The sequence below is a fragment of the Tenrec ecaudatus genome, chromosome 5 (genome assembly GCF_050624435.1).
Source record: "Tenrec ecaudatus isolate mTenEca1 chromosome 5, mTenEca1.hap1, whole genome shotgun sequence".
NCBI lineage: Eukaryota > Metazoa > Chordata > Mammalia > Afrosoricida > Tenrecidae > Tenrec > Tenrec ecaudatus.
Window position 1 is genome coordinate 130,575,045 of NC_134534.1, and position 22,698 is coordinate 130,597,742.

Consider the following 22,698-nt stretch of genomic DNA (forward strand, 5'->3'; position numbering starts at 1 on the left):
AAAATGTCCTTCTGTGTACACAGCCTTGGCAAACCCAGGTGGTCCACCTGCACGCTGGATAGCTAAGGGTGGTGAGTCCCATTCAATCTCCACTGTAATCACGCTGGATAGCTAAAGGTGGTGAGTCCCATTCAAATATCCATTGTATTCACGCTGGATATCTAAAGGGTGGTGAGTCCCATTTAATCTCCGTTGTAATCACGCTGGATAGCTAAAGGTGGTGAGTCCCATTCAGGCCCGTTGTAATCACGCTGGATAGCTAAGGGTGGTGAGTCCCATTCAGTCCCCGTTGTAATCACACTGGGTTCTACTCACGGCAACCCCACACGTGCTAGAGTAGGTGCTCCACAGTGTGGTCAGTAACGGATTTCCCAGAAGTAGGTTACCAGATCATGGGGGGGACTCGAACTTACAACTTTTCAGTTAGCAGCCAGGGAAGCTAACCGTGTGAACTGCCCTTGGACTCCTATATGATGACACAATGAACATCCAAGGAATCTATTGGTGGCCACCTGGCCAATACCAACTTGCTGGCATTTTGTCCAATATTAAGAGCAGCATGTTGAAGTAAATATGTGGGGTTTAGACTCATATATGCTGGGCAGCACCCAAGAACTGTACTTTCTTTTCACCTTGGCCTTTAATAACCCTCAGACAAGCAGTTTTATGTTCAGGCATTTATTGTTATAAATTACGTTATAGATGGAGTATATAAAATTACTATATATTATCTATCTGTAACTTTTCTCAGCTTACATTTGAAAGTTGGCAGATAAATCCTTAAATCATTTACTTATATTGCTATTTGAAGTTTTTCTTAGTCACCTTTTCATGTGCGGACATCACTGTCAACAAATCTTACTACCATGGGGTTGATACCCAACAACTCACTGCCATTGAGTTGATGCCAACTCATAGAGGCCCTATAGGACAGAGTAGAACTGCCCCTGTGCCTTTATGAGACTGTAACTGTTTATGGGAGTAAAAAGTCCCATATTTCTCTTTCTCCCTGAAGTAGAACTGCCCCTGTGGATTTCCAAGACTGTAACTCTTCATGGGAGTAGAAAGCATCGTCTTTGGTGAAGAGCTGCTGGTGGTTTGAGGCTGCTGACCTCATGACTAGCAGTCCATTCTGTACCCCACTAGGTCACCAGGACTCCACAGACCTCCTTAGAAAGTGAGCAATTGTAATACGAGGTCCCAGGCATTTTATGGAGACATTACTTCTTTTCACTCTCCAACCCATTCAGAGTCGTTTTACTTTTGTGATTTTGCAGTGGAGGTAAAGCTGGCCAGTCAAGTAAGCTGCCCTAAGCCTAACTGAACAAGTTACAGAATTGAGGTTTGAATCCAGGGCTCTCAAGCTCCAAAGCCTGTGTTCTTGCTATGGTGCAGAGCATGACTCAAAGAACACGAGAGTGGGGGCAGGTCCAGACTATGGGGTTCAGAGAATGTGGCTCTTGACAGTGTTTTTTTCAGTACAAAATGCTGATTCCTGGAAATGCCTATATTACTGTTGTTAATAAACCATGCTATGGATTATACATTTAGACTTTCTAGGGAGAATTTCTTTTTAAATGTCTTTTGGTAGTTGGACTGTGCTGCTTCAACCTGTTCCCCATGAACTCCAGGTGATTTAAATTTGAACTTGGACCCCAGGTGATTTAAACTTGAACTTGGACCCCAAGTGATTTAAATTTGAACTTCAGGAAGTGTTGAAATCATCCTTGAAGGCCACTGACGTCTATTCAAAGCAGGCTACTGAATTTATTCATTTTTTTCTCCGCCCAGCTGTTCTGTCCACAGATCGTTACCCAGAGATCACACATAAACAGGATGTCAACTGATAACTTTCCCCAAATCGATCTGAACAACCCAGGAGTTGAGCTACACTTCATCAGCCACGGGGTCTTCAAAATATATGGCTTCATTTTGACTCGGCACGTTCTTTCTCCAGATTTCAATTTCCTTTGAGAGCTGGAGTCCGACCTGATGGTGACTTTATACTATTGGTGACACATAGAGTTGTGTGCTCATGGGCTCACCTTCTCCCTTTGGGGCTACTGTAGAGTATAACTTTTCACTACTGAAACTGAGTTCATCCTCTCAAAATCGAGAATTCTATCCTTCTTATGTGGTGTCAGGAGGGTGACTTGCTGTTGGCCAGCAACTGTAAGCTGAGCCCTTCCTAGAGAAACGATCACAACTCTTCCCCTGAAGTTAAGCCACAGACTGGAGAGAGATGATTTAGCAACCAAAATTATTCCCTATCTTAATCAGCAGCAGTCCAATCAATCATAACATCACTAAAAATCCATCTGCTTTTTGCTATAATGCAAAAGGACATAATACAGTCCACCTATGGAAGTTTCTAGACATCAATAAAATTTAACCTGAATGTAAACAAATCATTTTACAACCAACTCACAGGGAATTAGGGAGACGGAGTGGCAAATAAAATGACATCAGGCGGAGGCAATCAGCTACCCAGGATATGAGAAGGCCACTGAGTGCAGTGAACTTCGTTAGGATTCTGATAATCATACAGGGTATTTGAGACAAGGAGGACCTCTTGTACATGAACTGAGTATGAAAGGATATATTAAGAAATCATTTTTGTCACTTCGATGCAGGAGGGTCATCACATTAAAAAATATATTTTTAAGCACCCCCAACAATGTTTAGCAACAATGTTTTCCCAGACATGAGCTTCTACTACATTATATTGGATCCTCAAGATCAGCTATTTTGAAAATTAAGAAAAAAAACATGTGTTCTTGGCAGTAACATTTAACAATGGGTTCTCCTTCAGTTATAGACTGCAAAGTAGAGGATGACTGACTGTCTAATCCATATATGACAAAGATTTAAGTGATCACAACATAAAGTGGCTTGATAGGGGCAAGGGCAGTATTTCAACACATTAACGAAATTCATAATAACCAGAAGCAGAACTCAGAAGGGATATGATGAAGAGAGAGCAAGTTGAGGGCGCATGATGAAGCTGCTTCAGACAAATCATCTTAATGGTCACTAAGACTCTCTGAGATGTGTTAAAGAGCATCTCATTGACCTGCGTTTCCATCAAGACATTTTAGCTTGGGAAAATGGAACATTTTTGCTTACAGATTTTTTGGGCAGTAAAACATGACAAAAGAAATGCAACCAACCAATGAATCCATCAATATTTAATGATTTTCAGTTTAATAACTCCATTGAGTTATATAATGGCATATATAATGCATTTCTTTAAAAATATCATCATCTTGGGTTGGATTTGTGAGGCTTAAGTAGCATTCCCTTTAGGATAAAGCTACAAGTTGAAGCCCTTCAATGGACATTGCGACTTGACCTCAAACATTTGACCTCTTTCTAAATCACTGATCTAAAGACATCAATAAAAGACTAGGAATTTTTAGGCCGATGGTGACCTTCATAACCTGTCGGATCTGAGATAAACAACTTCAGGATATTAACACACCTGTTCAAAGGGGAGGTAGGGAGGCAAAAAAAATGAATCACATGGATTCAGCTTCAATAATGCAGTACAAGATGATGCCCAGTTTTCCTACTTGATTGAAAATTCCTTGGAACAAATTAACTTGTGATTCCATGTCAAGTAAGCCAAACAATAGCAAGTCTTTTCGATGGTACTTAACCAGAACAACAACACTGGCTGTCTCTCAACGGAGAAGGTTTTCTTCTGGGTGGGGCCATGTAACTTCCTCTGAGCAGTGAACTGTGATTGGAAGTGATGTGTCGTTTTTTGGTTTGATACTTACGAGGGAGCACAAGGGTCACTGTGCTGTCTTTTCCTTCTTTCATGAAACGGGCAGTGTTTCAGGTAAAGACTGATCTTGGAGCTTAGATCCCAGAGTAAAGGTGCCAACCCATTGTGGGCAGGTAATATGAGTGAATGATAGCTCTTTGTTGTCCATCGCTGAGATTTGAGGTGTGTTTTCTTCTTTTGTTTTGTTTTACACATTGTAACCTATCTAATTAGAATAGATGTACACATCCAGGGTGGAAAAATCAGATGTGGGGGTTTGAGGAAGAGTTTCCCCAAATGTTAGTGGCTTAACATGCCACATGTACAAGATGGATCTACAAGATTCACCTCCTTCTCTCACCCTGTTTATACTTAAATTGTGGTCATTGTATAGGCAACCAAACATCTACCAAATCAACAACTTTTGCAAGTATAGTTCAGTGATATTAAACAGGTTCATCATGCTGTTAAACCATCATTTTTAACTCTTCCAAATTTCCCTATTATCCTCAACAGCTTAGTGTACCCCAAAGCATTGTGTCTTCCCTTTTCTCTACCACTACTGGTAATCACGGTTAAATGTTGGCCTCTCTTCATTGACCTGGCCTAGGTAGTTCATGTATATGGATTTGTGACTGATATAATTCACTCAGCACGATGTTTTCCAGGTTCGCCCATGTTAGAAGATGCATTACATTTCATTGGTTAAGCAAGACATGTGGCCATGCCTAGCCTCAAAGGTGACTAGGAAAGTTAATATTGCTCTCACTTCCCTGAGCCAGAATATTGATCAGTAGACAGACTGTTACAGAACCATGCATGTAACAGCTTCTATCTTACAGCTTCAGAAATGAATATTTTGTTAAATGTCTGCTTTCACAGGCAGTGTGTGTGCTTTGTGGGAGGGGGTTTCCAAAGCTTTTAGAAACTATAGAATAAAGAACATAAAAAACAAAACAAATTGTGGTCACGATCCATACCAAATCAATGAACTCCTCATTCATATTCATTATATTATTTTTTAAAGTTTGTGGTCATGTTTGTTGTTGTTAGTAGGTGCCATCAAGGTGGGTCTGACGCCTACAGGCACTATACACAACAGAACAAACCCTCCAGTCCTGTGCTGTCCACACAATTAATCCTGTTCCTGAGTCGGTTGCTGCAGCCACTGTGTCAGGTGATCTGGTTGAGGGTCTTCTTTGTCTCCGCTGCTCCTCCACGTCACCAAACATGATGTTCTTCTCCAGGGACTGATCTCTCTTGACAATATGTCCAAAGTATCTAAGACAGTCATGTTTAACACTATATCAAATATTTTGTCATCATAATGTAAAGAAAACATCTTGGTTTAAAAAGATACACAGCTACTGGTGCTCCTGGGTTGTAGGGTGTCAGGCAACAGTAACTCTTCTTTAGTGGTTTGTTTTTTTCCCCCCCAGCTCAGGTTTTGGGGTATCTATTTCACTTTGAAACTAATTCTATTGGGTTAATCAGATTCATGGTGACCCCATATGTGTCAGAGTAGAACTGTGTATTACAGGATTCTCAATGGCTGACTTTGCAGAAGGGGATTGCCACCCTTTTTTTTTTCGCAAGGCACCTTTGGGTGAATTTGAACTTCCAAATGAGTACATTAACAATTTTTACTACCCAGAAACTTATCTTTTGAATTTACAAAGTCTAAAATCAGAAACTCATTTCTACCCAAGCTAAAAGGTGTTATCTGATAGGCAGAAATGAAAGTCTTGGCCTTGAACCATGGCTTTAAAAACATTGTCTATTGGTAAATAGGGTCCCAGCTTGGCCACCACAGGTAAATGAGGGGAAAAGGCAAACATTATAAATTACCTCATTAAAAATTAAAGCCAGATAAAATTGTATACATTTCATTAAATTACCTTTCTAGTCTTTGGCAAATATTCTGAGGGCAGCTAATCTCTTCATTTTAATTAGATTGCATGTCTTTTTCAAAGGCTACAGACCTGATACTTTAATACAAAAAGGCCATTCCTATTTAAGGCAGAGATCTGGAGAACTGAGAACTAACGCTCATTGTTAACCTTCTCCTAAGGGAAATGATTTAACTTCATGTGAGGAAGACCCCCCATTTTTGAACCACATTTATGGTTTGAAAAATACATTAGTAGTTACATGATACCCTGAATATCTTTGAGGTCACATGCTTCCCAGGATTTGTCCAATAAAGGCTTGATAACTAGTAAAATTACTAATCAAGGACCTGGCAACACAGGCAAATTTTACTCCATGTGATCAAGTGCACACAAAGGCCTCGGCAGACCTCAGTTTCTCTGCCCATTCCTAGGCTGGTCTCAGAGAGGAAGTTAGCTATGTTTTATTCTTTGTGCTGGTTTGTAAAATACAGCACTAAAATTTTGATTTTGCCTTCTTCTACTTCAGTTGTGTCCAAGCATTTTTGATCATTCACCCTATTAGAAAAACACCTTTTTTCCCCAAATCCATTCAACATCATGTATATAAAAATTCACATTTATTTTTAAATTATTTATATGTGCTGTTATTCATCAACTAACAATTCTACTTCTTTCTGTGTAGGTACAGGCATGTTTGTGTTTTATTCACTGTCAATGCAATCGGTTGTGATTTCTTTTGCATGTGTGTGTGTGTGTGTGTGTGTGTGTGTGTTCTTGCACATAGTCACACATTTCCACTTTCTATCACTAGTGAAGAAGAGAAGCAAAAGGCCTTCCAGAGAAGCCACCTGCCAACTCGTGGACCTCACCCCTTTCTCTAGCTTCCTTGGTGCTGTGGGCTTTTATTTGCTCCGTTGTATAGATATTGGCAAGAGACAGAAACAATTACTAGCATTTTTTTTTACTATTCTTATACTCAAGACATCATGTAATTTCAGAAAGTGCCCCTTTTTAATGGGGTAGCTCAGCCAAACACTTAAAGGCTACTTAGTAACCTCTACACTACCCTGAATTCTAAAGTCTCCATCCTGAGTACAGCATGACAGTACTGCTCTGGAGCAGAGAAGACCTGCTCACATGCTGCCGCTTATCAATGTCTTCTTCTGTCTGTAGGCACAAGCTGTCGTGGTGATGCTCTTTCTACCTTCGCTCAGTGCCTCTTCTTCCCCGCAAGTCCTTCGGGGCCGGCGGTCCTGCTGCTTTCTCCTCGAGCTTGCTTCCCAGGCCTAGCGTATATAGATAGGCAAAAAACAACAGAGACAAAACAAAAAGAAAACAAAGAATTGAATAAAGAGAGAAAAACAAAAAAGAACAAAACTAGCAAAGAAGAAAAAGCATACATAGTTCCCGGTCTGTCCTCTGACTTTTATGACTCTCTCCCCACTGGTCCTGGCTGGTCCAGGAACTGCCCCGCCTAGCCTGAAGTCTCTTTTGAGGGGTCGTTGGGGGGGGAGTTTGTGACTTTGCTATTTCTCCCATTGCTGATTTGTTATGTTCCCTTCTTGTGTACCAGTTTTTAATCCATCCATCTGTTGATGGAAATTTAGGTTGTTTCCCACTTTTTGCAATTGTGAACAGGGTTGCGATGAACATTGGGGAGCAGATGTCTGGCCGTGGTTAGTTTCTTACCTGTTCTGGATGTAGGCCCAGTAGGGGGTTGCTGGGTCATATTGCAGCTCAATTTCCATTTGTTTTAGGTATCACCAAATCGATTTCCATAACGGCTGCACATAAATACAGGTCAACCAGCAGTGGATGAAAGTTCCTATCTCACCACACCTCCTCCAACACTTGTTGCTTTCTGATTTTTTGAATTGGGCAATCTTTGAGGGTGTTAGGTGATTATTTTAGATCTCTCAGGGGAGAGATATACCTTGGTTTTTGGCCTGCATGAGAAAGAATTCATGCCAAAGCCTGGTTTGTGATCCAAGTGGGTTTATAGAGAATAGTAGCAGTTTCAGGTTCTACAGTAAATGGAACACAAGCCAGACAGAGTCCTCGACACAGTTACGGGTCTGTGGGCTGGCCACTCCGGATCTTAACCTGGCTGTGCTACATCTTGTAACAGTTGCTGGGAAAGAGAGTGAGCGCCAGAGCAAAACCTCTGGCTTATCAGGGGCCTTGTTAATAGGAGGCGTGGTCGACAATTTTGGTCTACCCCATTGGCTGAATCAAATTCATCTGGCTTAGATGGGCCACTACAGGTGTAAGGACCACCTAGGCTGGAAGCTCGAACTTCTGAGCATGCGTAATGGACACCCCAGTCCCTAACATTTCCCCCCAGAAAGTCAGGGTGCAGTACAGCAACGATGAAACATACAACTTTCATCTAGTTCCTAAATACTTTCCCCCCTCCCCCCACTATCATGATCCCAATTTCACCTTATAAATCTGGCTAGACCAGAGGATGTACACTGGTACAGCTAGGAACTGGAAACACAGGGAATCCAGGATGGATGATCCCTTCAGGACCAGTGGTGAGAGCTGCGATACTGGGAGGGTGGAGTGGGGGGGGATGGAGGAAGGGTGGGTTGGAAAGGGGGAACCGATTACAGGGATCTACATATAACTTCCTCCCTGGGGGATGGACAACAGAAAAGTGGGTGAAGGGAGACATCGGACAGTGTAAGATATGACAAAATAATAATTTATAAATTATGAAGGGTTCATGAGGGAGGGGGGAAAGGGGAAGGAGGGGGGAAATGAGGAGCTGATGCAGGAACTTAAGTGGAGAGCAAATGTTTTGAGAATGATGAGGGTAATGAATGTACAAATGCACTTTATACAATTGATGTATGTATGGATTGTGATACGAAGCCTTCAATAAAATGATGAAAAACAAAACAAACAAACAAACATTTTACCCCTGAAGAGATATGGATCCAAATCTTTGGGGGTACTTGGTGACGACATCTCTAGCTACTTCCTGCTGACAAAAAGGGAAAAGTGGGGTTTTGGGTCCATACCCTTCCTACTCTGTTAGAAGGGATTTTCCATTCAGGGCTCAGGATGGATAAGACCGAGGTGGTGGTCCTGGAGCTGGCACACTTGGTTCAGAGACCTTGGTAACCTGAGAATTTCTGGAAACACAATCAGACGGACAAACAGGTGAACAGTTTAAGTGAGACAAGGGTAAGATTGTGAGGTGGCAGGGCTCTTGCAGTTAGGTTAGTGTTGCAGGAAATAAATAGAACTCTTAGGACTAACAGGCATGAGTGTTTGTTCACTGTAAACACAGGAAGAGGGTAAAAGTGTTCACAATTTCCCCTAGGAAGGTACAGGGGTTTGGTACTTCTGGGTACAGTGCGATCACTGCTTCATTTATTATCCTGAAGTCTTGGACCAGCTGATAAGACTGATCTTTCTTTTTAACTGGTAATATGGGGGTATTACAGGGGGGAGTTAACAGGGACCAAAAGTCCATGTTGGAGGAACTTATGAATAAGGGGTTGTAATCCTTTGATGGCGTCAGGTTTCAAAGGATACTGTTGCTGATGGGGAAACTGGGTAGTTTTTGGAAAAATCTTCACAAGGGTAGCTACTTAGCTTTGCTGGGGACTCTTGTGTCCCAAACTTCAGGGGTTATGGTTCATTCACACAGTTCCTGTGGGAGAATCTGTGGCTCCTCCACTGTGAAGAACATTTGGAAAGCCACCACGTTGATGCTCACTAGGCTCCAGACCAGGAACAGACTGCTGCTTGGCTGTCCTGACCAGGCACCTTCAATTCTCCATTAGCAGGTGCATGTTGGCCTGTGGGCACCCCTCCTCTAGGTTTTTGGCCTTAGGACAGAGACCAGACCTGTGACTGGTCTGCTTGCAATGGAAACATGGCATCTGAGGAGGCGTATTCCGGTTAGGGCAGTTCCTAGCCCAATGACCCAGTCACTGGCAAATGTAGCACTTGGTACCTGGTTCAATGATCTGAGAGACCTGGGAGGCATTCGACAGGCATCAGTTACTAAGTGCAGCCAATAGCTGGGCATGCTGGATGTCCTTCCATCTCTCCTTCTCCCAGGCTCCAGCTTCCCCTCCCTGCTCCCTATTGTAAAAGGCCGTATTAGCACAAGCAACCATCTCCACCAGGGTAGCTCCTTCAGGTTTCTGCACTAGTTTTTGGAGTTTCTTGCGAATTTCCGGTGCACCCTGTGTAAGAAACTTGTCCCTGATTAAGACTTTCCCCTCGTAGGAGTCTGTCTATAGCAGCATGATTCTTTAGGGCCTCCTTTAGCCACGCTGGAGACTCTGCAGGTCCCTGGTGAATTGCTTTCACTTTGGCATAATTAATGGCCTTTTGCCTACTTGCCTTTAGTTCATTTGCGATGCACACCAGGAAGTGTTTCTGCGTCCACTTGTCCTGAGGCTCACCATGATTCCAAGCAGGGTCAGTTAAAGGCACAGCAGTTTCTCCTACAGGGTCCTTACCATTCATCACATGTCACTGCTCTGCAAACTCCCTAGCACCTTTGAGCACTTGTTCTTTCGCAAAGTCTGTCCCAGTATGACCTTTACATCTTTCCAGGTTAGATCACAGGCTCGGGTGAGGTGCTGGAAGTGTTCTGTGTACTGTTCGGGTTTGTTAGAGTAACTGCCCAGGTCATTTTTAATTTGCTTGAGTTCGATTAGAGTGACCGGCTTATAAATTGCCTGGGTACCAAATTCCCTTGCTGCCTCTACTACGGGTAGAATGTTCAGGGCTGTTTCAGGGCGGGGGGAATAGTTGCCCCTCAGTCCAGGGTCTCTTAGGGAATTCTGGGTGCACTGGGAAAAACGTTCCGACTGCTCCTCCAAAGGAAAAATGCTTTAACATATGGCATCTCTGCCCACTTCCCCATCCTTCCACAGAAATGTTCTAGCTGAATCAGGGTTAGAAGGAAAGTGTACCATTCTCTAGCCACGATTCTCCTTTCTCTAAAAGGTACAGTGGCCAAATAGAGTTGCAAAGCAAAATCAGCTTCTCTTTGTCCAGCCTCTCTGGATCAAATCTATCCCAATTAGACAGGATACATCTGAGGGGGAAGTTCCTGGGTATCGAGCTGGTAAAGTCCCATCTAGAAAACACAAAACAAGGAGGCTATTGAGAACTTGATGCCTCAAGGTCAATACCACAGCTTCAGCATGCACCTCTGGGGTGCCGTGAATCTGAGACCTCAGGCAGGTGCTCCTCTGCCCCCACCCCCACCCCCCGAGGGAAGGGGTCAAAAATCAGTCACTGCAGCCAATGTTAGATCTGACCGTTTTCTAGACCACAAGCTAGGAGGGCCACTGTGTGATGTGGCTCCACGTCCTTCAAAGACACCTGCCAGCAGGAGCAGACGCTAACATCCCTGAAGGGAAGGGACATCTACCCGGCAGCTTGGGGAACCTTTCGGGAAATTAGAATTTCTGGCTGGTACATCATGGCTACAGAGCTGTCCCCCAAACTGCAGGAAGCAGCATCACTGAAAGATAAAAGTTAATAGTTTCTCAGGCTCGGTTTCCGAACGCCTTTGGCCTAGGCCTGGGCAAAGGAAAACCAGCCTGGTAGCAAGGAACAAACCCACACAGGTAGAACACTAAAGCAGCTTGGAAAACCAGGAGAAAGCTAAAGGGAATGGAGCGGAAAAGGGAAACATTTGGCTCCCAGGACTAGGCAGAGCTAACTCTTGGGCCTAAGCAACCAGCTACCTAGGCACCGCCCCTCCATGTGTTTGGAGCTGTGGGCGCCATCTTGGTCAGGGTCAAGCACTCCGTTGCCCCTCAGCCAAAATGGCGGAATGCTGCCAGGGAATGGCTGGGGAAATGGTGGCTACATCTTGCGGCCTAGCTGAAAGTCAGCATGGGACCAGTCACCAGAGCCAGAGTCCTGCAGAAGCCAACAGGGTTTATGCGGGTGCACCCAGCCATCTAGTTGGCCAGAACACAAGGCAGACCACTACCACTCAAAAAGGCTCTGGGAGTCAAAATCCTCCCCACTGCAGGCAACAGCGTCTCAGGCCCCTTCCAGAAATCCAGACTGGGGAAGGCATGCAAGCTCCCGGGAAGGCAGGCACAGAAAGGCAAATGTAAAATCCCATATACCAGTAAGAATAGGCAAAAAGACAGACACAAACGGATGGGGCTGCAGTAATACATTACGAGTGTCCCCATGAGTCGGTTTGGGGAGCCATCCGCCTCCACAGTGTTGCAGGAGTTCAGCCTGGCTCCCTTTCCAGCCATGCACTGTCTCCTGAGGGTGGTGAGGTGAGAAAGAGTCCAGAAGGTGCCCGAAAACCCATAAGACCAGATGTGAGGGCCTGCTTCAGGAAAGTCTCTGGAGCTGGCTTACCTTATATATCTAAGTCACGGCACCAAGTTATGTCAGATATCTCGGGGGAGAGATGCACCTTGGTCCTTGGGCCCACAGAGGAAGAATTAACTCCGAAGCCTGGTTTGTGATCCAAGTGGGTTTATAGGGAATAGTAGCAGTTTCAGGTTCTCCAGTGAATGGAACACAAGCCAGACAGGGTCCGTGGCACAGTTGCAGGCCACTCCAGACCGCAGCCCGGCTGTGCTACATCGTGTAATAGCCTCTGGGAAAGAGAGTGAGTGCCTGAGCAAAACCTCTGGCTTTTCAGGGGCCCTGTTGGGAGGTGTGATCGACAATACTGGTTGACTCCATTGGCTGAATCAAATTCACCTGGCTTAGATGGGCCAATCCAGGTGTAAGGGCCACCTAGGTGTACCACTCCTTTCTGGCCAAAAGCTCAAACTTCTGAGCATGTGTAATGGATGATGTCCCCCAAGAAAGTGAGGGTGCAGTGTAGCAACAATGAAACATACAACTTTCCTCTAGTTCCTAAATGCTTCCTCTCCCTTCCCCCAACTATCATGATCCCAATTCCACCTTACAAATCTGGCTAGACCAGAGGATGTACACTGGTACAGATAAGAACTGGAAACACAGGGAATCCAGGGCGGATGATCCCTTCAGGACTAGTGGTGAGAGTGGCAATACTGGGAAGGTAGAGGGAACGTGGGGTAGAAAGGGGGAACCAATTACAGGGATCTACACATAACCTCCTCCCTGGGGGACAGACAACAGAAAAGTGTGTGAAGGGAGACATCAGACAGTATAAGATATGACAAAATAATAATTTATAAATTATCAAGGATTCATGAGGGAGGGGAAAGCAGGGAGGGAGAGGGATAAAATGAGGAGCTGATGCAGGAGCTTAAGTGGAGAGCAAATGTTTTGAGAATGATGAGGGCAATGAATGTACAAATGTGCTTTATACAATTAATGGATGTATGGATTGTGATGAATCCCCAATAAATGCCATCATTGTGACTATTGCCTGTGAATTCTGTGTGGCTGTGCAGTGAGTTATACACCCCAGTAGAGAAGCAGAGAATGCCTGACACGGATGATTAGTACCAGCATTGGTAAATGGAGGTGGAAGGTGGAGGTTATGTCTGATTTCAGCTTTATAGAAATCTGCCTTGGGATGATGAATTTGATTTGCCTTCCCCTTTATGAAGCCAGAGGAGGTCAGACATGTTTCCATGCCAGCCCGACACATGCACATGACAAAGAGAATGGATCTGTTAAAGCCATGGCTTGTTTGAAGTAACCTACTTTTCATGCAGATCAGATCAGCTTCAACAATGGAGAAATGACCGCAGGTCAACATTTCCTAGAGAACCCAATTAGACTCCTAGGAGAACTTGTCAAGAAACTTTTGGTTCACTAGCTCAAGGCAAGCTAACTAGGTTGGGGGATTAGAACCCAAATTTCAGGTGAAAATGATCCGAGAAGTTAGAGACTATAGAGAAGCCTTCATGCCAAGCACCTGTGCAGCCTAAATGAGTCCTTGCCATCAATCAGCCAAAAGAGCCCAGGAGCTGATCTTGTACATCTTTCTTGTGGTCCCCGCCCCCCCCCCCCCCCCTTTGAAGAGTTTCCGTTAAGAAATTAAACAGTGCCAAATCCTCAACTTCATTTTTTCTCCTCCCCAGTTCCCTAATTTTGATTCAGAACCACATCTTTGTTTAAGGGTTTATGTAGATAAACCTCAATTTTGTCAATCTCAATTTTGTCTAAGAAGTAGGATCAACTTCTAATTTACGATGTTAAATTCTGTGCTCTACTTTCTCCCACAAGATTCTCAAGATGACTATATTAGGCTACGTCCCACGCTGGGCCAGACAGTCTCAGTAAACTCAATAACCGCCTCTGCTTTGCTCATTAGTGCCATGGGCATGTTCAGAAGCCATGTACACGCAGCCAGCGCCACGGCTGTGCGCTACGGTATCAAATGCGGGAGAGAACAGAGGACCCCCAGGGATGTCCATTGTGTGTGCCCTTTCCTACCCAGCTATGTGAGGCATCTGGAGTTCTCCTGGGATCGCCTGGGGCTTCTCTAGTGAGCTTTTGACTCTGGGAAAATGAATCCACATGGTTGAATTTCCACACCATTTGAAGGAGATCTGAAGGCCTCTCCAAGCAGCAAGCTATAACAGTGCAATGTTAGATGAAATTGGCGCCTTCTGTCACTAATGGCTAATTAGAGAATATGTTGTGGCCAGAGTCAAAAGCCTCTCCGGGGTGGGGAGAGACAAAACATGTAAATGAGCGAGCAGGGAAACCTGGGTAAGACAGTAAAGAGCACTGAGGCCTGAGGACAAGCTGAATCTCACACATTGCCTGCAAAAACGACAACAAGTCCATTGCTGGTGAGTGGATCTGGCTCATTAACAATCCTCTAAGACAGCAGTTCTCAACCCCTCTGGGGGTCAGACAACCCTTTCACAGGGGTCGCTTGAGACCATCGGAAAACGCATAAATATTTCACAAATATAGAATTACATCTTATTTTGTGATTAATCAATATGATTTAATTATGTTTAATCACGTTCGCTTTGTAACGATGAAAATAGATCCTGCGTATCGGATGTTTACGTGACGATTCATACCAGTAGCAAAATTACAGTGATGAAGTAGCAACAAAAATAATTTTATGGTTGGGGGTCACCACAGCATGAGGAACTGTATGATCAGGTTGCGGCGTGAGGAAGGCTGAGAACCGCTGCTCTAAGAGAAAGCAGACAGGCTCAGTAAGAGTCCGACGGCTATAAACCTTTATGCAAACAACTGCCATATCCTTCTCCCACAAAGCAGGTGGTGGATTCAAACTTCTGACCCTTGGGTTACAGCCAAGTGCTTTAACCACGACATCACCAAGACTCCTTAAGCACTACTTGAAAGCACTCCAAATCCAGAAGCGAGTTTGAAGTGCTGACTATGGCTGAAAAATATAGATGTTAATTAAATTTGTTTGCAAGGCCACTGGGTTAAAATCTATAGGTGTGGTAGAAATTGTATGAAGTAAACAACAACAACAAAACCCTTAAGATTTCAGATATTGTTTACCTGCACGTCTAACAACACAAAGCATCTCAGACCAAATGCCCTCCCCAAACCATATTCACAGCCATTGATGCGAACCGGCTCATAGCCGCCTGTGGGACAGGATAGAGCTGCCTTGTCAGTGTCTGAGACACAGGAGTGGAAGCCCCGTCTTTCTCCTCGGATGGGTTCCACCTGCTGCCCTGACAGAGCACAGCCCAACTGGAAACACAATCCCACCTGGGCTCCTCACCAAGTGAATCAGTAACAAGCTCTGCGTTGGCTACGAGAAAGATGGTTTAATAAGTGCTTAAGTTTGTTTGATATCCAAGCTTCCAGTACCACATTAGAAAGTGAATTCAAAGGATATTGTCTCATCTGAAGCAAACACATTGATTAAACCTTCCTTTCTGAGAAACATATTTATGTGCATTATAAACAAGAACACTTTTTTAACATTAAAATTTTTGAACTTTAAAAAATATGTAAAATGTTCAAGAACTGTAAACAGGAATTTTCATCTCTTTTTCCATATGGTTATGTAGGCACCTTAAATATCAACACTGATCACAGACAAGCCCATTTACATTCATAAGAATTTTCTAAATAAGAGAAAATTAATTTTAAAAATGTTTCCAAAATTAAATGCTATTTGCTGGCAGCTAAAATAACACTTGTAATCAGAACACTGAGGGATAATGATTTACTGTACATGAGTAAAATTGTCAGACAATTGAAAATCTTTTTTTATTTTAAGAAGCAATTAAAAGTCTTTATATTTACTAATTTCAATGGCTGCTGGACTAGAGGTGTCTCTTTCAGTATCTGAAGATAAAGGCTATGGAATCAGATTTTTGTGATGTTGTCTCCCTAATGGTATAGTGTTCACTTTCAAATGTCCTATCTTCTCCCTCAATTATTTCTTGTTTATTGTAATTGGGTGTGTGCTACATCTGTTTTGAATATCTCCACCAATCCCATTATTGTTTAGAATCTGCAATGCCCAAATAGCTCAGTTGGTTAGAATTCACTGTTAAAGAAGAGACCATAATTCTGGAATGCTGGCATGGTGGGCTAAGATATGAATAAAAATGAGGAAGGAGCTGCAACTGGTACCGGTATTTGGGTAATCCGAGTTCCTTTAAATTTTTGTTTTGCTCTGTTTGTGTGCTTTTCTTGTTTTGGTTTGGGGTTGTCTTGTGGATTTACAGAGCTTAATTTCCAGAACAATAGCCATTAAGAGCTATTTAGAAGATGAATTCATTTTTTCATAATTCAAAACTTGAGGTTTTAAAAATTAAACCATCATTTGACTGTTACACAATTCTACAAGAGGGGTTAGATATGAGTAGATGTGTAGAGAGAAACACTGAAAACATATCTGTGGATGGGTCAGAGCAATGACGACATCTTGGAGGGAATGAGCAGTTGGACTTAGCAGCCCACGACCAATCTCAAGGACAGCAAGATCAATTGGCGACATATACTTCACAAAGACAATGTTTTACCACCACTTTTGTGAGTCATGACTAGGTCTTGAAAACCCAAGAGCAGCCATCTGCAACCAAGGTGCAACTATTGGTTTCCCCCATTCAGAGGATAGATGAGTGATGACAATGGAAACGCCTATGGAGACAATCAATCCAATGGATGGGGGCTGCTGCATCCATAGGCTGAAGCATAGGAACAATGGTGAGGCGGGCACGGGACCAGGCAGGCCATCCTTCTGTTGTACACAGGGTCATGATGAGTCGGAGCGGACTCAACGGCACGGAGGTAGTTTATTGTGCCAATCTGGCCGATAAACACATGTGGGATTAATTGAAGGGCGGAGAGATAAATGGCTCAGTGAGCCTCGCCTTTTTTGTCTCTCGCTCTTTAATCATAGTACCAGTGTGCGGCTGCCTTGCTTGTTCTGTGCCTCAATTTGCAAGCTGCACTCCGTGTGGGACACCTAACCTGTGGACTGTGTCCTTGTAATTTGAGGTTCCTTCAGGACAGTTTGTGACTTACCTCTTCAGCTGTTTTCTGCCTGTGGCCAGATAGCCTGAATTGACTACCCAGTGGCCCCCCAGACTTGAACTGCCAGTGTCTCACAACTGTCACATGGGAGTGAGTTGCCCTGAGCCATTTGCACTGCTTTATAATTGAATTAACTGTTATGTCTTATGTTATCTATCTGTATAAATATATATAAAATTATTAGCATTCTGGTTTTGTTTCTCTAGAGAGCCCTGTCTAACACAGGCATTTAGCAACAATAGCAATGGAGCCACACAGACACCGGTGGACATCACCCTGAGACGAGAAGAACTAGATTGTGCTCTGCAATCACTTCCAGCTGTGCTAAGAAAAGGTCACAGCAGAAGATCCTGGATAGAGTGGGTGGAAAAATGTAGAACAGAACTCCAAATCATAAAAGAGACCAGGTTACTGGTTAGAGACTACTGGAAACCCTTTCCCCCCAAAGCTATGGCCTTTAATCACCTGTAAAGTCTGGACTTAAATGATCCTCTGTGTTAGAATAATCAACCACTTAAGATCAAAAGGGGAGCATTTACTCAAGGACAAAGTTCAGGAGGGTTAAGAAAGGGGGAGGAATAGAAACAGGAAACAGGAGGAAGGGGGCGTGGTACATGCTGGTAGGTACAATGAGGGGATTGCAGTGGATAAGTTAAACAAAATGTGCATAAAATTTTTTGAATATAAATCTGATGATCTTCTCTGTAAGCCTTCATTGAATTCACAATAGAATGAGAGAAAAAAAACCCAAGAAAAACAGTCATTTGCACATTAAGGTTGAATAATTTTCATATGTCATCTCAACTGCATTTTAAAACATTAAATTTGGTAAAAGGCTTAATTTCATTTTCTCAATCAAAACACAAATGTTAAGTGCTTGCTTTGAATGACAATATACATGCTCTGAATATAAACCTGAACAAGATATGTATATACACGTATGACACACTTATTATGTACCACAGAATATATATAATGCATAAAGGTGGGAAGTACAAGCTGCTGCTTCTAGATGACTTTACAGATAGAGAGGAGATAATCAACCTCAAATTGATTTTTAAATGGCACCATCTTAAAAATAACGATTTTTAACATCCTCGTTTGAAAAAGCATGTAACCTTAAAGTCAAAGAATGAAGTTCCAACACCAAGAAGCTCTCTATTCTGACCACTCTATCTTGATTCTAAGTGAACATTCTAATTAGAACCAACCCTCGTAATTACTTTTATATTAATAGCATTATAAGGTAAATGTTCTTCTATCTAGGTTTTATCTCTCCACTATAAATTGCATTGTTACCTCATACCATGCCCCTTGCATGATCAATTATTGAAGGTGCTTCTTAGACAGAATTGGGGCCATGAGTAATTGTCGAAGCTCCTGGTAGATGGGGAATTTTTATCTTCCCTTGCAAGGTTGAATTCTGTAATATAGCCACGGACACTTTGATAGAGGACACCTGGATCAGTCAGGGTTCTCCAGAGAAACAGAACAGAACCAACAGGAGAGTCTATATGGTGTGGTGTGGTGAGAAAAGTATAAAATCTGTAAGACAGGTTGGTGGGCTGGGAATTCAGGCAGGATTTCTTATAACTTGGAGTCCTAACACAGAATTCCTTCTCAGAGAAACTTTCCGTTTTTGTTCTTAAAGCCTTTAGCTGATTACACAAGACCCACCCAGATTATGGAGGATAAATTCTTTGAATTAAAGCCAACCGGCTGCAATTGTTAACTACCTTCTACAAATACAAGGGGACTTCAAAATTTTGTGGAAAATAGATCATGGAATTTTCCCACCAACCTTTTTAGGTTCTTTCCCCATTGCCCGCCCCCCACCTTCCCATATCTTCAGAGTCACATCTAGACTCCTAGTTGACCAAAGATCTGGACATCACAGCCTAGTCAAGATGACACATACAATTAACCATCACAGTACTAGCTAAGTATGACTCGAGGGGACCCCAGATTTGTCAGAGTAGAACTATGTGCTGTAGGATTTTCAAGGGTTGATTTTTAAAAAGGATTTCTATTAAAAGATCATTTTATTGGGGGCTCTTACAGCACTTACAACAATCCATACATCAATTGTATCAAGCATATTTGTACATATGTTGCCATCATTATTTTCTCAACATTTACTTTCTACTTGAGCCCTTGGTATCAGCTCCGCTTTTCTTCACTTCCTTCCCCTCCTCCCACCCATGTGACCCCTTGATAAATTATAAATTATTATTATTTTCATATCTTACACTGACTGCTGTCTCCTTTCCCCAATGGTTTCTGTTGTTCGTCCCCTTGGGGTATGTGTCGTTATGTGTCAATATTTGTGATCGGGTCCCCCTTCCTCCCCTCTTTCCTCACTTTCCCCATAGCCTCCTGGTATCACTATTCCCATTTCTGTTCCTGGATTCCATATGTCATGAGCTCTTATCTCTTATCTCTACCTGTGTACATGCTCCAGTCTAGTTCACAGTGAAAAGCAAGACTGGGGTCATGAGAGCGGAGGGTGAGGAAGCCTCGAGGAACCAGAGGAATAGTGTGTGTTTCATTGGTGCTATACTATGCCCTGGTTGACTCATCCCTTCCTTGGGACCCTTCTGGGATGGATTGTCCCATTGTCTATAGATGAGTTTGGGTTTCTGCTCCGACCTCCCTCATTCTCAACAATATGGTTTTGTTTGTTTGTTTTGCGTCTTCTGATGCCTGTTACCTGATCCCATTGACACCTCATGATTGCACAGGCTGGTGTGCTCTCTCCATGTAGACTTGTTGCTCTTCTGCGAGATGGCCGCTTGTGTAACTTCAAGCCTTTAAGACCCCAGGTGCTATATCTTTTGATAGCCAGGAACCACATTTGCTTATGCACCAATTTTGTCTTCAGCCATCCTTTTGGGAAAGTGAGCATCACAGAATGCCAGGTTATTAGAATAGTGTTCATGCATTGAGGCAAGGCTTCAGACAAGGCCCAAAGTCCTTCCATTTCCACAACATACTTCCATATAAATATATGTGCATAGGCCAATATCTCTAATTTTATGAATTAATGTCTTTACATATGTACATACCTATATTTATACCTCTATCCATAGCTTTGCCTTCTAGATCTTTCCTTTGTTTCCTTTTTCCTTCCTCCTGCCCCACCATCACACTTGCCCTTCTTTTGCCTCTTAGTAATTCCTCTCAGCTAGCTGGCTACTGCCACACCTCCAGGATCTCTACATTCTCCTCGGTGTTGATTTTAATTCCCTAATTTTCCCATGTCTATGGTGTTGTTTGCTCACTGTTTCCTTCCTTCACCTCCTCCTCCCCTTAAGTCCCTCCAGAACGGTCCATCGGTCCTTTTGCTTTCTCCTTGAGTTTGCTTCCAATGCTTATTGTATACAGGTAGGCAAAACAATAACAGAGTCAAAACTAAGAGAATACAAAATATTGAATAAAACTGATAAAAAATAATAAAACCTAGCCAAACATACATAATTCCAGGTCTGTCCATTGACCCTTATGACTATCTTCCCACTGGTCCTGGGGGAATGCAAGGAAGGAAGGGTTGATTTTTTTTTTCAAAATTAGGCCACCAGGCCTTTCTGTGGAGACATTACTGTGTGCACTCAAATCTCTGAGCAGCTGAGCACACTACTGTTTGAACCACACAAGGGACTCCATCACAATACCCTTGCATTCATCCTGGGATTTTGGGAATGTCAACATAAAAAGCTATTAACCAGGTAAAAAGATAAGTACTAGGCAAGTCTGGCTACTCTTTAAGATTTTTTCCTAATGTCATAAAAGGAAGAAAATGCATTTTAGTTTATTCACACGAGAAACCTTGTATCTCCAGTGATACTTCTGATTGTCTTATGAGAATCACTATCAAAATAGGCCAATGACTGAGTGTACATCCTAGGGAACAGATTTCTTTTTATACATATTCAAGTTCAACACGAACTGACAACCTTGAGGAGAAAGAGCCTTTATTTACACTCTCACATCCTGAGGTCTGCCCAGAAGTCCCGCTTGCTTCATTTCCCCTCTGTAGATGTAGGGCCTGATGCGGGCTGAGATGGTTTTAATGAAGATCAGGTTGCCTTTCTTACAAGCCTTTTTAATGTATGCCATTGTCTAGCGATAATGGTATAATGGACTTACTTCTTCTGAGAAGTACAAAAAATGTACTTTGTTACAAAACACTCCCGAGTCTTTGCCGACTGAGGGGAAAGCTCTGTTGGATGCTATTAATGGGATGGTAGCTGACAAAAATGTCAAAGAGGTAAGTTACTGTTCAGTCCACTTGAAACCTTAGAATATGTTCCCCAAGTCACCCTATTAATGGAGATATATTATCTCTCTGAGAATTTCCTGTCAAACTTTGTTAAGTAAATAAAGAATAGGTGAAATATCAGAAACAGAACTAACAAATGGAGCTAAAGCCTCCACTTGAAAGAAGAGAGCCAGCTGTTTACTGGGCTAATTTGAAACAAAATGAGAATGTATGTTTTTCATCTTTGTGGAATATAATTTTCAAACATAGTTTGGAAATTGGCTTGAGAAAAGACTTTTTTTTTAAAGGGATATGTAATGGTCTGGTTTTCATGTGACAAATGTGACTAGGTTCTGACATAAGACAAATGTCTGGTGGGGCCTGCACAGTGCCTCCAAATTGAACTCAAACCATGAAATAGGTTGGAACTGCCTTGCTGGGTTTCTGTGACTTTATCAAGATCAGAAAAGACTAGTCTGCACACATAATTGTGCACACTACCAGTCAGGACCCATGGTGTTTGCTGTGTATGAGCAAAGTCCTCAATTCAGATTGTTCCCAGGATCCTGTGAGGATCTCCAACAAGTTCCATGAGACTCTAAGAATCAGGCCTCTTAATATCCCTTAGGGTATGCTGGTTCTCAGCTGGGGGCCATTTCCCTCTCCCCCCTCAGTAACTGGAGATATTTTTTGGCTGGCATCTAATGGGTAGAGGTCAGAGATGTTGCTTAATAATCTACAGTGCACAGGACAGCCCCTATGACAAAGAATTGTTCAGTCTCAATGTCAATGGGTTTCCAGTAGTGAATTTTTCAGAAGTTACTTTTTAGTCTAGTCTTAGGAGTTGTGGTGGTGTAATGGTTATACATTGGGCTGTTAACTCAAGGTCAGCAGTTCAAAGCCACCAGCTGCTCCACAGGAGAAAGATGAGGCTTTCTACTCCCATAGAGTCCAGAAATCCACAGTGATAGTTCTTCCCTGTCCTGTAGGGTCACTATTGAGTTGGAACTCACTTGAGGGGAGTGAGGCTGGCTTGGGTTTTAGATTCTTAGTCTGAAAGCTCCACTGAAAACTGTCCACCATGAGTGACCCTCCTGGTATTTGAATTACTGGTGAAACAGCTTACAACAGCACAGCAACATGTGAGTCACCACAGTATCTGTGTTCATTCCAAAGAAAAGTGACCCAATAGAATGTGGAGATTATTGAACAACATCATTAATACCACATGCAAGTAAAATCTTGCTGAAGACAAAGCACAAATAGTTGCAACAATACAACGACAGGGAGCTGCCAGAGCTTCAAAACATATTTAGAAGAAAACATGGAAT